Source organism: Oncorhynchus keta, unplaced genomic scaffold, assembly GCF_023373465.1.
Source record: "Oncorhynchus keta strain PuntledgeMale-10-30-2019 unplaced genomic scaffold, Oket_V2 Un_contig_5851_pilon_pilon, whole genome shotgun sequence".
NCBI lineage: Eukaryota > Metazoa > Chordata > Actinopteri > Salmoniformes > Salmonidae > Oncorhynchus > Oncorhynchus keta.
Genome location: NW_026288543.1, coordinates 21,703 through 34,009, shown reverse-complemented (window position 1 = coordinate 34,009; position 12,307 = coordinate 21,703). Strand labels below are relative to the sequence as shown.

General features: G+C 43.8%; 2 long non-coding RNA genes across 12 annotated transcripts; one reads left to right on the top strand and one right to left on the bottom strand.

The window, feature by feature from the left end:
- The first annotated feature begins 167 nt into the window (after nt 1–167).
- On the top strand, nt 168–1,201 carry LOC127925558 (uncharacterized). 3 transcript variants are annotated; one of them, XR_008121353.1, is made up of 6 exons: nt 168–370; nt 401–432; nt 476–532; nt 886–960; nt 1,023–1,072; nt 1,148–1,201. It is a non-coding gene; the product is annotated as an uncharacterized LOC127925558 (long non-coding RNA). The 3 variants fall into 3 exon arrangements; XR_008121352.1 differs by lacking the exons at nt 886–960; nt 1,023–1,072; nt 1,148–1,201 and adding an exon at nt 682–707 and having other exon boundaries at nt 476–588; XR_008121354.1 differs by lacking the exons at nt 401–432; nt 886–960; nt 1,023–1,072; nt 1,148–1,201 and adding an exon at nt 682–707 and having other exon boundaries at nt 168–338; nt 476–588.
- A 2,092-nt stretch (nt 1,202–3,293) lies between these two features.
- LOC127925557 (uncharacterized) lies at nt 3,294–4,659 on the bottom strand. 9 transcript variants are annotated; one of them, XR_008121347.1, is made up of 6 exons: nt 4,507–4,659; nt 4,325–4,456; nt 4,245–4,271; nt 4,054–4,080; nt 3,860–3,940; nt 3,294–3,470 (listed from the first exon to the last, which is right to left on the bottom strand). It is a non-coding gene; the product is annotated as an uncharacterized LOC127925557 (long non-coding RNA). The 9 variants fall into 9 exon arrangements; XR_008121348.1 differs by lacking the exon at nt 3,294–3,470 and adding an exon at nt 3,500–3,550; XR_008121349.1 differs by lacking the exon at nt 4,054–4,080 and having other exon boundaries at nt 3,294–3,523.
- Between the last annotated feature and the right edge of the window lie 7,648 nt (nt 4,660–12,307).

The following is a 12,307-nucleotide window of genomic DNA, read 5'->3' as shown; positions in this document are numbered from 1 at the left end:
CACTATTATGGAATAGGGTGTTTAGGTAGTGCACTATATAGGGAATAGGGTGTATAGGTAGTGCACTATTATGGAATAGGGTGTATAGGTAGTGCACTATATAGGAATAGGGTGTATAGGTAGTGCACTATATAGGGAATAGGGTGTATAGGTAGTGCACTATATATAGGGTGTATAGGTAGTGCACTATATAGGGAATAGGGTGTATAGGTAGTGCACTATATAGGGAATAGGGTGTATAGGTAGTGCACTATATAGGGAATAGGGTGTATAGGTAGTGCACTATATATGGAAGAGGGTGTATAGGTAGTGCACTATATAGGGAATAGGGTGTATAGGTAGTGTACTCTATATGGAATAGGGTGTATAGGTAGTGCACTATATAGGGAATAGTGTATAGGTAGTGCACTGTATAGGGAATAGGGTGTATAGGTAGTGCACTATGGAGGGTATAGGTAGAATATAGGGTGTATAGGTAGTGCACTATATAGGGAATAGGGTGTATAGGTAGTGCACTATATAGGGTGTATAGGTAGTGTACTCTATATGGAATAGGGTGTATAGGTAGTACACTATATAGGGAATAGGGTTTATAGGTAGTGCACTATATAGGGAATAGGGTGTATAGGTAGTGCACTATATAGGGTAGGGTGTATAGGTAGTGCACTATATAGGGAATAGGTGTATAGGTAGTACACTATATAGGGTGTATAAGTACTATATAGGGTGTATAGGTAGTGCACTATATAGGGTGTATAGGTAGTGCACTATATATAGGTAGTGCAGATATGCGAGGGAGGAGGCTGACTGTATGTTGGACAGGTTTATTGTTACTGTATAGGTAGTGCACTATATAGGGTGTATAGGGTAGTGGTGGGTGTATAGGTAGTACACTATATAGGGTGTATAGGTAGTACACTATATAGGGTGTATAGGTAGTACACTATATAGGGTGTATAGGTAGTATAGGTAGTGCACTATATAGGGTAGTGGTATAGGTAGTGCACTATATAGGTGTATAGGTAGTGCACTATATAGGGTGTATAGGTAGTACACTATATAGGGTGTATAGGTAGTACACTATATAGGGTGTATAGGTAGTGCACTATATAGGGTGTATAGGTAGTGCACTATATAGGGTGTATAGGTAGTGCAGAGCAGCGAGGGAGGAGGCTGACTGTATGTTGGACAGGCTCCTTGTTACTGTATAGGTAGTGCACTATATAGGGTGTATAGGTAGTGCACTATATAGGGTGTATAGGTAGTGCAGAGCAGCGAGGGAGGAGGCTGACTGTATGTTGGACAGGTTCATTGTTACTGTGCTGTGTTATTGATGTGTGAATCCTGGGGCTCCTCTCAAAATGATACAACTAAATAATATACCACTGCTTTTCTATTTATGAAATCACAACCAGCTTTATCTCTGTCAGGACATTATCCCTCTATCATTCTGTCAGGACATTATCCCTCTATCATTCTGTCAGGACATTATCCATCTATCCTTCTGTCAGGACATTATCCCTCCATCCTCTGTCAGGACATTATCCCTCCATCATTCTGTCAGGACATTATCCCTCCATCCTCTGTCAGGACATTATCCCTCCATCCTCTGTCAGGACATTATCCCTCTATCCTTCTGTCAGGACATTATCCCTCCATCCTCTGTCAGGACATTATCCCTCCATCCTCTGTCAGGACATTATCCCTCCATCCTCTGTCAGGACATTATCCCTCCATCCTCTGTCAGGACATTATCCCTCCATCCTCTGTCAGGACATTATCCCTCCATCCTCTGTCAGGACATTATCCCTCTATCCTTCTGTCAGGACATTATCCCTCCATCATCTGTCAGGACATTATCCCTCCATCCTCTGTCAGGACATTATCCCTCCATCCTCTGTCAGGACATTATCCCTCCATCCTTCTGTCAGACATTATCCCTCCATCCTCTGTCATGACATTATCCCTCCATCCTCTGTCAGGACATTATCCCTCCATCCTTCTGTCAGGACATTATCCCTCCATCATCTGTCAGGACATTATCCCTCCATCCTCTGTCAGGACATTATCCCTCCATCCTCTGTCAGGACATTATCCCTCTATCATTCTGTCAGGACATTATCCCTCCATCCTCTGTCAGGACATTATCCCTCCATCCTCTGTCAGGACATTATCCCTCCATCCTCTGTCAGGACATTATCCTCAATCCTCTGTCAGGACATTATCCCTCCATCCTCTGTCAGGACATTATCCCTCCATCCTCTGTCAGGACATTATCCCTCCATCCTCTGTCAGGACATTATCCTCCATCCTCTGTCAGGACATTATCCATCTATCCTTCTGTCAGGACATTATCCATCAATCCTTCTGTCAGGACATTATCCCTCCATCCTCTGTCAGGACATTATCCATCCATCCTTCTGTCAGGACATTATCCATCAATCCTTCTGTCAGGACATTATCCCTCCATCCTCTGTCAGGACATTATCCCTCCATCCTCTGTCAGGACATTATCCCTCCATCCTCTGTCAGGACATTATCCCTCCATCCTCTGTCAGGACATTATCCATCCATCCTCTGTCAGGACATTATCCATCCATCATCTGTCAGGACATTATCCCTCTATCCTCTGTCAGGACATTATCCCTCCATCCTCTGTCAGGACATTATCCCCCATCCTTCTGTCAGGACATTATCCCTCCATCCTCTGTCAGGACATTATCCCTCCATCCTCTGTCAGGACATTATCCCTCCATCCTCTGTCAGGACATTATCCCTCCATCCTTCTGTCAGGACATTATCCATCTATCCTTCTGTCAGGACATTATCCATCAATCCTCTGTCAGGACATTATCCCTCCATCATTCTGTCAGGACATTATCCCTCCATCCTCTGTCAGGACATTATCCCTCCATCCTTCTGTCAGGACATTATCCCTCTATCCTTCTGTCAGGACATTATCCATCCATCCTCTGTCAGGACATTATCCATCTATCCTTCTGTCAGGACATTATCCCTCTATCCTTCTGTCAGGACATTATCCTCTATCCTTCTGTCAGGACATTATCCCTCCATCCTCTGTCAGGACATTATCCCTCCATCCTCTGTCAGGACATTATCCATCTATCCTTCTGTCAGGACATTATCCCTCTATCCTCTGTCAGGACATTATCCCTCCATCCTTCTGTCAGGACATTATCCCTCTATCCTTCTGTCAGGACATTATCCCTCCATCCTCTGTCAGGACATTATCCCTCCATCCTTCTGTCAGGACATTATCCTCCTTCCTGTCAGGACATTATCCCTCTATCCTTCTGTCAGGACATTATCCCTCCATCCTTATGTCAGGACATTATCCCTCCATCCTCTGTCAGGACATTATCCCTCCATCATCTGTCAGGACATTATCCCTCCATCCTCTGTCAGGACATTATCCATCTATCCTTCTGTCAGGACATTATCCATCTATCCTTCTGTCAGGACATTATCGCTCCTTCCTCTGTCAGGACATTATCCATCTATCCTTCTGTCAGGACATTATCCATCTATCCTTCTGTCAGGACATTATCCCTCAATCCTCTGTCAGGACATTATCCCTCCATCATTCTGTCAGGACATTATCCCTCCATCATTCTGTCAGGACATTATCCCTCCATCATTCTGTCAGGGCATTATCCCTCCATCCTCTGTCGGAACATTATCCCTCCATCATTCTATCAGGACATTATCCCTCCATCCTCTGTCAGGACATTATCCCTCCATCCTCTGTCAGGACATTATCCCTCTATCCTTCTGTCAGGACATTATCCCTCCATCATTCTGTCAGGACATTATCCCTTCTGTCAGGACATTATCCAACCTTCTGTCAGGACATTATCCCTCCATCCTTCTGTCAGGACATTATCCCTCTAACCTTCTGTCAGGACATTATCCCTCTAACCTTCTGTCAGGACATTATCCTCCTTCCTCTGTCAGGAAATTATCCTGTCAGGAATTATCCCTCTAACCTTCTGTCAGGACATTATCCCTCTAACCAGGCCATTATCCTCTAACCTTCTGTCAGGACATTATCCCTCTAACCTTCTGTCAGGACATTATCCATCAGGACATTAGCCCTATAACCTCTGTCAGGACATTATCCTCTGATTCTGTCAGGACATTATCCCTCTAACCTTCTGTCAGGACATTATCCCTCTGACCTTCTGTCATTATCCTTTATTCTGTCAGGACATTATCCCTCTGACCTTCTGTCAGGACATTATCCCTCTGACCTTCTGTCAGGACATTATCCTCTGAACTTCTGTCAGGACATTATCCCTCTAACCTTCTGTCAGGACATTATCCCTCTAACCTTCTGTCAGGACATTATCCCTCTGACCTTCTGTCAGGACATCTGTCCTTTATTCTGTCAGGACATTATCCCTCTAACCTTCTGTCAGGACATTATCCCTCTGACCTTCTGTCAGGACATTATCCCTCTATTCTGTCAGGACATTATCCTCTGACCTTCTGTCAGGACATTATCCCTCTGACCTTCTGTCAGGACATTATCCCTCTAACCTTCTGTCAGGACATTATCCCTCTGACCTTCTGTCAGGACATTATCCCTCTAACCTTCTGTCAGGACATTATCCCTCTGACCTTCTGTCAGGACATTATCCCTTTATTCTGTCAGGACATTATCCTTCTGTCAGGACATTATCCCTCTGACATTCTGTCAGGACATCTATCCTTTATTCTGTCAGGACATTATCCCTCTGACCTTCTGTCAGGACATTCCTGTATTCTGTTAGGACATTATCCCTCTAACCTTCTGTCAGGACATTATCCCTCTGACATTCTGTCAGGCATCTTTTCTGTCAGGACATTATCCCTCTGACCTTCTGTCAGGCACATTATCCCTCTGACCTTCTGTCAGGACATTATCCCTCTAACCTTCTGTCAGGACATTATCCCTCTGATTCTGTCAGGACATCTTTTCCTTTATTCTGTCTTTGGAAAACATTTCCCTGTTAGTCTCCACCTGTTGTTTACCAAGCAGGTGACCAATAGGATGTGATTTCTCCACGTGGGAGACGTGTAGCACAAGGCACAGCTTATGTACCTTTTCCTGTGTGTGTGGGGAAATGACACAGTTCTCCAGTTTTGTGATTTGCACAAGATAATGACTAATGATCCCAATGGGCGTTAATAATGGATCAATCCCAATGGGCGTGTAATGGATCAATCCCAATGGGCGTTAATAATGGATCAATCCCAATGGGCGTTAATAATGGATCAATCCCAATGGGCGTTAATAATGGATCAATCCCAATGGGCGTTAATAATGGATCGATCCCAATGGGCGTTAATAATGGATCAATCCCAATGGGCATTAATAATGGATCAATCCCAATGGGCGTTAATAATGGATCAATCCCAATGGGCGTTAATGGATCAATCCCAATGGGCGTTAATAATGGATCAATCCCAATGGGCGTTAATAATGGATCAATCCCAATGGGCGTTAATAATGGATCAATCCCAATGGGCGTTAATAATGGATCAATCCCAATGGGCGTTAATAATGGATCAATCCCAATGGGATCAATCCCAATGGGCGTTAATAATGGATCAATCCCAATGAATAATAATGACATGTTGTTGGAGCTGCTTCTGTTTTGAACGTTGTGTATTTATCAGTGTTAGTTTGTCCGTTGGTCTGTAATGAAAACACTCAGTCTACGTCCTAAATGACACGGCCCTGGCCAAAGGTCGTGTGTGTGTGTGTGTGTGTGTGTGTGTGTGTGTGTGTGTGTGTGTGTGTGTGTGTGTGTGTGTGTGTGTGTGTGTGTGTGTGTGTGTGTGTGTGTGTGTGTGTGTGTGTGTGTGTGTGTGTGTGTGTGTGTGTGTGTGTGTGATCATTGTTTGCATGGGTCCAAAGTGTGTGCACTGAACTTGGTCAAGTTCTGGGCTTTTGGCGGGTGAAATAAATGTAGTGTGGTCTTTAAGTTTGGACTGCTTATTTGTAATCAGAAGGTTTGGTATCATGTCCTGTCATATTTAATAGATTGGTTTGGTATCATGTCATATTTAATAGATTGGTTTGGTATCATGTCATATTTAATAGGTGGTTTGGTATCATGTCCTGTTATATTCATATTTAATAGGTTGGTTTCTGGTGTCATATTTAATAGAGCATGTCCATCAAGATTGGTATCGACATATTTAATAGATTGTGGTATCAGTCCTGAGTCAGTCAGTCAAGAGTCAGTCAGTCAGAGTCAGTCAGTCAGTCAGTCAGAGTCGCAGGAACCAGAGGAGTAAACAGGCCTAAATATTGAATGAACCTGATTCTGTTGTCTGTCTGCAACCTTCTCAAAGCGTTTTCCAGGACGGCTTCTATCCAGAACATTGTAATGGTGAAAATAGATCCATGTTATAAGTGGAGCTGCTACATTCCCATCCAACAATAAAATGTCAGAGGAAACTTGTGTTCTTGACTGTTTATTTTGTGCCTTTTCCAAGTATACTGTTTGTACAGTAACAACAACAAACCTTTGTCAACACCTCGTTTTGTGTGTCTTTTCTCAGAAGACTACAGTCATGTCTTACCAGCCGACCTCAGAATGTTAGTCACAGTCACAAGTCTGTGGGGATGCATCCTAAATGGCTCCCTATTTCGTGCACTACTTTAGCCCACAGGGCTCATAGAGCTCTGATCAAAAGTAGTGCACTATATAGGAATAGGGTGCCGTTTGGGAGTGATCCTGTGGTCAGTACTGATCATGTTCTCTACTCTGCCGTGGTTTCCATTCCTCCCATCAGGTCCAAAGAACACCACAGTGAGTTCCAAGTTTCTTTCACATATCCACTCTGACAGACACGCATTCCAACCCCGTCCTGTAGGATTCAGGGTGGGTCGTTCCCTTCCCTCCGACAGCTGTTTTTCCATCTAGTGGAGTTGGAACTGGAAAACCTGAGGTATCTCCACCTCTCTACACTAACACATGGGATCTGAATGAGTCCGTCCGTGTGTGTTGCTTCACAGCAGTCTGTTTGGGATCGTCTGGTCACTCAGTCTGGACATCAGTTCCTACCTGGTATGTACTGTGTTTTGTCTTTTAGTCTTTCTAGTGGGACAGTAAAACAGCATGAAAGGTACAGCTAGTTAAGACTCTGGATTTGCGCGTGGTGTTTTGATCAGAAGCAGAGTTCATGTCGATGTGTCAGGCCGTCTCAGCCAGGATTTATTCCACATATGGTCCTCTGATGACCAGGCTTGTTCTGGTGCGTTGTTTAAAGTATACGGGTAGGAGATTCATTTAGCTCTCTGTGGTTCATTCAGAGTGATATGTGAAGAGTTAATGTGGTTGTAGCTGTGTATTGTTGCTGCTGCTTCATTGAAACACCAGGTGTTAGTAGTTACAGAGGAGTCACCCTGAACTGAAAGACCCTGAACTGGCTTCCTGGAAACATGATCTCTGGAAACCACCGTCAGTCACACAGGTCTCTCTCTCTCTCTCTGACGGATGGAGGACTGACACATCCACCATGCCTTACATCTGCCATATACCACAGTTTATTAGGTCTGCCACCCTGGCCAGTTTATTAGGTCTGCCACCCTGGCCAGTTTATTAGGTCTGCCACCTGGCCAGTTTATTAGGTCTGCCACCTTGGCCAGTTTATTAGGTCTGCCACCTTGGCCTTTTTATTAGGTCTGCCACCTTGTCCTTTATTATGGAACCCCATTAATTCCTGCCAAGGCAGCAGCTACTCTTCCTGGGGTTTATTATGGATCCCCATTAGTTTGTGCCAAGGCAGCAGCTACTCTTCCTGGGGTTTATTATAGATCCCATTAGTTCCTGCCAAGGCATTAGCAACTCTTCCTGGGGTTTATTATGGATCCCCATTAGTTCCTGCCAAGGCATCAGCTACTCTTCCTGGGGTTTATTATGGATCCCCATTAGTTCCTGTCAAGGCAGCAGCTACCTTCCAGGGGTTTATTATGGATCCCCATTAGTTCCTGCCTAAGGCAGCAGCTACTCTTCCTGGGGTTTATTATGGATCCCCATTAGTTCCTGTCAAGGCAGCAGCTACTCTTCCTGGGTTTATTATGGATCCCCATTAGTTCCTGCCAAGGCAGCAGCTACTCTTCCTGGGGTTTATTATGGATCCCCATTAGTTCCCTGCCAAGGCAGCAGCTACTCTTCCTGGGGTTTATTATGGAACCCCATTAGTTCCTGCCAAGGCAGCAGCTACTCTTCCTGGGGTTTATTATGGAACCCCATTAGTTCCTGCCAAGGCAGTACTCTTCCTGGGGTTTATTATGGAACCCCATTAGTTCCTGCCAAGGCAGCAGCTACTCTTCCTGGGGTTTATTATGGAACCTCATTAGTTCATGCCAAGGCAGCAGCTACTCTTCCTGGGGTTTATTATGGATCCCCATTAGTTCCTGCCAAGGCAGCAGCTACTCTTCCTGGGGTTTATTATGGATCCCCATTAGTTCCTGTCAAGGCAGCAGCTACTCTTCCTGGGGTTTATTACGGATCCCCATTAGTTTGTGCCAAGGCAGCAGCTACTCTTCCTGGGGTTTATTATAGATCCCCATTAGTTCCTGCCAAGGCAGCAGCAACTCTTCCTGGGGTTTATTATGGATCCCCATTAGTTCCTGCCAAGGCAGCAGCTACTCTTCCTGGGGTTTATTATGGATCCCATTGTTCCTGTCAAGGCAGCAGCTACTCTTCCAGGGGTTTATTATGGATCCCCATTAGTTCCTGCCAAGGCAGCAGCTACTCTTCCTGGGGTTTATTATGGATCCCCATTAGTTCCTGTCAAGGCAGCAGCTACTCTTCCTGGGGTTTATTATGGATCCCCATTAGTTCCTGCCAAGGCAGCAGCTACTCTTCCTGGGGTTTATTATGGATCCCCATTAGTTCCTGCCAAGGCAGCAGCTACTCTTCCTGGGGTTTATTATGGAACCCCATTAGTTCCTGCCAAGGCAGCAGCTACTCTTCCTGGGGTTTATTATGGAACCCCATTAGTTCCTGCCAAGGCAGCAGCTACTCTTCCTGGGGTTTATTATGGAACCACATTAGTTCCTGCCAAGGCAGCAGCTACTCTTCCTGGGGTTTACTACGGATCCCCATTAGTTTCTGCCAAGGCAGCAGCTACTCTTCCTGGGGTTTATTATGGATCCCCATTAGTTCCTGTCAAGGCAGCAGCTACTTACTCTTCCTGGGGTTTATTATGGATCCCCATTAGTTCCTGCCAAGGCAGCAGCTACTCTTCCTGGGGTTTATTATGGATCCCCATTAGTTCCTGCCAAGGCAGCAGCTACTCTTCCTGGGTTTATTATGGATCCCCATTAGTTCCTGCCAAGACAGCAGCTACTCTTCCTGGGGTTTATTATGGATCCCCATTAGTTCCTGTCAAGGCAGCAGCTACTCTTCCTGGGGTTTATTATGGATCCCCATTGGTTCCTGCCAAGGCAGCAGCTACTCTTCCTGGGGTTTATTATGGATCCCCATTAGTTCCTGCCAAGGCAGCAGCTACTCTTCCTGGGGTTTATTATGGAACCCCATTAGTTCCTGCCAGGCAGCAGCTACTCTTCCTGGGGTTTATTATGGAACCCCATTAGTTCCTGCCAAGGCAGCAGCTACTCTTCCTGGGGTTTATTATGGAACCTCATTAGTTCATGCCAAGGCAGCAGCTACTCTTCCTGGGGTTTACTACGGATCCCCATTAGTTTCTGCCAAGGCAGCAGCTACTCTTCCTGGGGTTTATTATGGATCCCCATTAGTTCCTGTCAAGGCAGCAGCTACTTACTCTTCCTGGGGTTTATTATGGATCCCCATTAGTTCCTGCCAAGGCAGCAGCTACTCTTCCTGGGGTTTATTATGGATCCCCATTAGTTCCTGCCAAGGCAGCAGCTACTCTTCCTGGGGATTATTACGGATCCCCATTCGTTCCCAAGGCAGCAGCTGCTCTTCCTGGGGTTTATTATGGATCCCCATTAGTTCCTGCCAAGGCAGCAGCTACTCTTCCTGGGGTTTATTATGGATCCTATTCGTTCCTGCCAAGGCAGCAGCTACTCTTCCTGGGGTTTATTATGGATCCCCATTAGTTCCTGCCAAGGCAGCAGCTACTCTTCCTGGGGTTTTGTGCTGGATCCCCATTAGTTCCTGTTGCCAAGGCAGCAGCTACTCTTCCCAGTGTTTATTATGGATCCCCATTAGTTCCTGTCAAGGCAGCAGCTACTCTTCCTGGGGTTTATTATGGATTCCCATTAGTTCTGTCAAGACAGCAGCTACTCTTCCTGGGGTAGAAACTAGGCCCTGTAGGACCTGCCTTGTTGATAGTGCTGTTAAGAAGGTAGAAACTAGGGCCTGTAGGACCTGCCTTGTTGATATTGTTGTTAAGAAGGTAGAAACAGTGTAATGGTAAAGTATTGATACCTAATCACAGTGTAATGGTAAAGTATTGATACCTAATCACAGTGTAGTGGTAAAGTGTTGATACCTAATCACAGTGTAATGGTAAAGTATTGATACCTAATCACAGTGTAGTGGTAAAGTGTTGATACCTAATCACAGTGTAATGGTAAAGTATTGATACCTAATCACAGTGTAATGGTAAAGTATTGATACCTAACCACAGTGTAGTGGTAAAGTATTGATACCTAACCACAGTGTAATGGTAAAGTATTGATACCTAACCACAGTGTAGTGGTAAAGTGTTGATACCTAATCACAGTGTAGTGGTAAAGTATTGATACCTAACCACAGTGTAGTGGTAAAGTGTTGATACCTAATCACAGTGTAGTGGTAAAGTGTTGATACCTAATCACAGTGTAGTGGTAAAGTATTGATACCTAATCACAGTGTAATGGTAAAGTATTGATACCTAATCACAGTGTAATGGTAAAGTATTGATACCTAACCACAGTGTAATGGTAAAGTATTGATACCTAATCACAGTGTAATGGTAAAGTATTGATACCTAACCACAGTGTAGTGGTAAAGTGTTGATACCTAATCACAGTGTAATGGTAAAGTATTGATACCTAACCACAGTGTAGTGGTAAAGTGTTGATACCTAACCACAGTGTAGTGGTAAAGTATTGATACCTAATCACAGTGTTGTGGTAACGTGTTGATACCTAATCACAGTGTAATGGTAAAGTATTGATACCTAATCACAGTGTAGTGGTAAAGTATTGATACCTAATCACAGTGTAGTGGTAAAGTATTGATACCTAACCACAGTGTAGTGGTAAAGTGTTGATACCTAATCACAGTGTAATGGTAAAGTATTGATACCTAATTACAGTGTAGTGGTAAAGTATTGATACCTAATCACAGTGTAGTGGTAAAGTGTTGATACCTAACCACAGTGTAATGGTAAAGTATTGATACCTAATCACAGTGTAATGGTAAAGTATTGATACCTAATCACAGTGTAGTGGTAAAGTGTTGATACCTAATCACAGTGTAGTGGTAAAGTGTTGATACCTAACCACAGTGTTGTGGTAAAGTGTTGATACCTAATCAGTGTAATGGTAAAGTATTGATACCTAATCACAGTGTAATGGTAAAGTATTGATACCTAATCACAGTGTTGTGGTAAAGTATTGATACCTAATCACAGTGTAGTGGTAAAGTATTGACCTAACCACAGTGTAGTGGTAAAGTGTTGATACCTAATCACAGTGTAATGGTAAAGTATTGATACCTAATCAGTGTAATGGTAAAGTATTGATACCTAACCACAGTGTAGTGGTAAAGTATTGATACCTAATCACAGTGTAGTGGTAAAGTATTGATGTAACCACAGTGTAGTGGTAAAGTATTGATACCTAACCACAGTGTAATGGTAAAGTATTGATACCTAATCACAGTGTAGTGGTAAAGTGTTGATACCTAACCACAGTGTTGTGGTAAAGTATTGATACCTAATCACAGTGTAGTGGTAAAGTGTTGATACCTAACCACAGTGTTGTGGTAAAGTATTGATACCTAATCACAGTGTAGTGGTAAAGTATTGATACCTAATCACAGTGTAGTGGTAAAGTATTGATACCTAATCACAGTGTAATGGTAAAGTATTGATACCTAACCACAGTGTAGTGGTAAAGTATTGATACCTAATCACAGTGTAGTGGTAAAGTATTGATACCTAACCACAGTGTAGTGGTAAAGTATTGATACCTAATCACAGTGTAGTGGTAAAGTATTGATACCTAACCACAGTGTAGTGGTAAAGTATTGATACCTAACCACAGTGTAGTGGTAAAGTATTGATACCTAATCACAGTGTAATGGTAAAG